Consider the following 4,448-nt stretch of genomic DNA (forward strand, 5'->3'; position numbering starts at 1 on the left):
GCCCTCCTAAAATATATTTAAACACTTGTAAACACATTAAAATAATAGTAATTTTAAAAGCAAATAGTTTCTGTGGTTTACAAAATAAAAGGAGTGTCTTTCCTTCCTTATCTTTTGAAATCCTTTACTTACTTCTTTCTCTAAAAAAGCATATAGCAATTGATTATATTCAGTATCTAAATGCTGAAGTTCACAGCATCATGGCTTAGATTACATAGACTGGCAGGGGTAAAGCTGAGGGTAAAGCAAAAACTAAAATTACTTGCTCAGGAGGAGTAAAATCAGGTGTATATCTCCACCTGAAAGCTACATGAAAATTCCTGTGAAAACTATGAAAGCTATAAGCCATGAAAATTTCTATATAAACTATAAAAACCTTTTATAATTAGTACTTCTTCATGGGAAAAAGTTGACTTGATGCAGAAAGGTAACTCTATTCCTCAGAAATAAACGACAAAAATGCTGCCAGACCCCAGAATTTGAGAGTCATGATTTAGGCCCCCAAGATATTGAGAATGGATAGAATTAAAAATAAATTCCATTTGCATTCAAGTTTTTGAACTCTATGTTATAGCGAATATAAACATTTTAACAGAAACCAAGATTTTCGCATTTATCCCATAGCTCTGAGAGATAGGACTACATATACACCCCACCATTCCATAATTCAAGAGTTAAATGAAAGCAGATGGCAAAACTAAAGACACTCTAACTAATGATCCTAGATTTTAGATGTTGCCACTTTGATCTACACTGAATATTTTCCCAATGAATTTTGATTACTGCTTTTAATGCATTAATTAAGGAATAAATCAAATTTATAGCAGTGTGACTTACAGCAGAGCAACACCATTGAAATTAACATGGTATATTATTATTTAAAAGCATTTGTTCATCTAGTATAGAAGATAAACACAGATGTATATTTGAAGTTATATTGTTAACATGTAAAGTTTTACAGGCAATATTATTGACTGGTGAAACAGCAGTTCAAAGACGTGACTAATTTTTGGAACCACAATGTTTATCTATGCATCTTTATTTGTTTCAGTCTACTAGAGTCTCGATAAGCCAAGACAAATGTTGTGGGAGAAATATTACAAGCTGAATCTCTTGAGTATGAAAATACTCAAGTTATATACTGGAATTTATTCTAGGAACTAATGAGTTAATGCTTCCTGGGAGTGGCCCATGGCTTATGAAACACAACACAGGGGGCTTGTGCTCCTAACAGCCATCTGAGCCTGGGTTTTCACTCGCAGCTACTGCATTTATTGGGAACAATATTATTTTTTGTTCCTGTAACTATGTTGCCATGTAGCAACAATGTTCCAGACTCCAGGTCTGAAGTTTTGGATTGAGCATTCCTAGACAAAGATGATGCGTTTAATACCTTCTAACAGACTTCCAGTATTCTACAATGCAAAATGTAACCATGTACTTCTCCCTCAATAGGGAATAATACAGGACTTTGGTGAAGAGAGCATTTAATTAAGAGATGGAAGCATAAAAGGCAGCTTGCGTGAAAGAGAGGGCAAGAGAGACAGAAAAACATAGGGAAAAGAGAGGGCAAGATAGAGAGAGGGAGGAGAGGACAAGGATAACAAAATAGAGAAAAAGAAGGCAGAAAGAAAGAAAAATATGTAAAGGAGAAAAGGGAGGAAGAGAGCAAGAATAAGAGAGGGAAAGGAGATGGGGAGAGAGAAAAAGAGGGAAGAGACTGAGAAAGAGAGAATACATAAGGGGGAGCATGTGAGAATGAGTATTCATGAATGGGAGAGAGGGAGAGCATGAGAAAGCTCAAATGAGAGAAAGTTCATGTGAGAAAGATGAAGCACAAGGGTGCAAGATACGTCAGGTGTGTAAGGAAAAGCAAGTATGTGGAGAAAGAGCGGGTGCACATTAGAAAGGGCATAAGGAATAACAAGCACAAGAGAAAGTGAGGGCAAGAGAAAGAGGATGCATGCAAGAAGGGGAGCACTTGAGAAAGCATGAGCAGACATGAGAAATAACACAAGAAAAAGTGAGTGCACAACAAAGAGCATGCACACAGAAGAGAAAGCAGTTGAAGAGAAAGAAAGATACAAGATAAGAAGGGAGAAAGAGTGAATGCATGAGTGTGAGAGAAACCATGAGAGAAAGTGAATGAGGGTGAGAGAGGGCAAGAAAGAGAACATGAGAAAGCTATCAAATGAGAAAGAGAGAGCTCACCTGAGGAAGAGTGAGCATAAGGGCACAGGAAAGGGTGTGGGTGCATGAGGAAACGTGAGCGTGAGAGACAGAGAGTAAGCGCATGGGAAATAGTGCATATGAGAAAGAGCCAAGGAATGAGAAAAAATGAGGGCACAAGAAAGAGAGAGGGCACCAAAAAGAGCTAGGGCATGGAAAGGGGCAAGGGTGAGAGAAAGGGAGGGCACTCAAGAAAGAGGACGCACAGAAAGAGCGTGAGCGTGGACAAGAAAGTGAGCAAAAGAGTAAAGGCATGAGAAAGAACAGGTGCATGCATGCAAGAGTGTGTGAGAAAGACCACACAAGAAAGAGGGAAGTAGTGCATCAGAAAGAAATTGTGTGGAAAGGTGCAAGAAAAAGATGGCAGGAGGAAGAAAGTGAGCATGAGGGTGTGGGAAAGAGTGAGTGCACAGTTTCAGGAAAGGTCACAACATCACAAGGAAGAGTGCAAGGTTGTGAGAAAGTGAACCTGCGACAAAGAGCGTGACAATGTCCAGAAAGAGCAAGCATGCAAGGAAAAGTCCTCATGAATGAGAGAAGAGTGTGAGCATGACAGAAAGAGAGGGAAAGAGAAAGTGAGAATGAAGGAGCAAGAAAGCAAGAAAGAGCAAAAGCTAAATAAAGCAAGAAACAGGGAAAGAGGGGAGGTGAGATCAAGAGAGAAAGTGCTAAACAGGGGAGGGAAAGAGTGCACGAGAAAGATCAAATGAGAAAGAAAGCCCAAGTGAGAAACAGTGAGTGTGAGGGTATGGGAAGGGGTGGGCACAAGAAAGACAGACACAAGGGTGGGATAAAGCACATAAGCATGTAAGAGCATGGCTGCATGATAGACTGCAAGCATGTACTAGGAAGAATGAAGATGTGAGAAAGAGGGAAGGCACAAAAGAAACAAGGCCACAAGAAAGGGGGAACACTCCAGAGAGCGGGAATGCACAAGAAATAAAGAGGAAGACAGTACAAGAAGGAAAGAGAAAGGGCGCGGGACAGGGTGTAGGGAGTTGGAGTGAGAAAGCAAGCATGAGTATGTGAAAAGGATCGAGCACAAGGTTGTGAGAAAGGACGTGAGGGCACAAAAAAGTGAGAGCGTGAGAAAAATCAAGGGCATGAGAAAAGGAGAGGGCATGAGAAAGAACGTCTGCATGCAAGAAAGAATGAGCATGTGAGAAAGAAATTGCACGAGAGAGAGAATGACAAAGCTAATGCAAGTGAAAGAGTGAGAGAGAACACATCGGGGGAATGGTCACAAAAAAAGAGAACACTCACGTGAGAAAGAGCAAGCATGAGGGTACAGGAAAGGGTGGGAGCAAGAAAGGGCAGGGTTGAGGGCAAGAGAGCATGAGAGCACAAGAAAGCAAGCCCACAGGGAAGAGCAAGAGCAGAAGAAAGGCAAGAGTGTGAGAAAGGGCAAGTGCTTGGAGAAAGGAAGTGTGCAAAAAAAGTGCAAGCATGCATGAGCGAGAGTGCAAGAAAGTGTACATGTGAGAGAAAGACAAGAAATAGAGTTCAAGAAAGAAGGAGGAAGAGAAAGAATGTGAGAGAGTGTGCTGGGAAAAGGTGGCATGTGAAAGAAAAAGAATGAAGCAAGCAAAAGCGTGTGAGAAAACCAGAATGCAAGGGTGCAAGACAGTGTGAGGTCACAAGAAAGGGCACAACAGTGTTTCAAAGGAAGCACTAGCACAAGAAAGGATGTGATGGCCTGAGGAAAGGAGCAGGAACAAGGAATTTAGTGTGGATGGGAAACAGAGTGCCTACGAAAAAAAAATAGGGGAAACAGAGTGGAAAGTGAGAGAAAGGGAAGGGAAGAGTGAGAGAGATCGTGAAACAGCTTAGAAAGGGGGAGAGAGATCATGTGAATAGCGCAGAGAGGGTGCATGTGAGAAAGAGATGGCATGTGAAAGAGAGATTGTGCAGAGTGTACAAGAAGGTGAGTGTGCAGGCATGAGAAGCAGAGTGAGGTTGTGAGAAAGGGGATGAGATCATGACAATGGGGAAGAGACAGTGCAAGAGTGGGTGCAAGGCCACAAAACAGAGAGGGTGTGAGAAAGGGAGCAAATATGAGAAAGAGCAGAACAACTTGTGAGAAAGAGTGTGCCTGTGAGAAACAGTGTGTGCAAGGTAAAAAGGGAGTGCTTGTGAGAAAGCTCTCAAGAAAGAGGGAGAAAGAATGCAAGAGAGTGAGCACAAAGGCTCAATGAGTGATCGTGAAGTCTCAAGAAAGG

This window comes from Numenius arquata, chromosome 1 (assembly GCF_964106895.1).
Source record: "Numenius arquata chromosome 1, bNumArq3.hap1.1, whole genome shotgun sequence".
NCBI lineage: Eukaryota > Metazoa > Chordata > Aves > Charadriiformes > Scolopacidae > Numenius > Numenius arquata.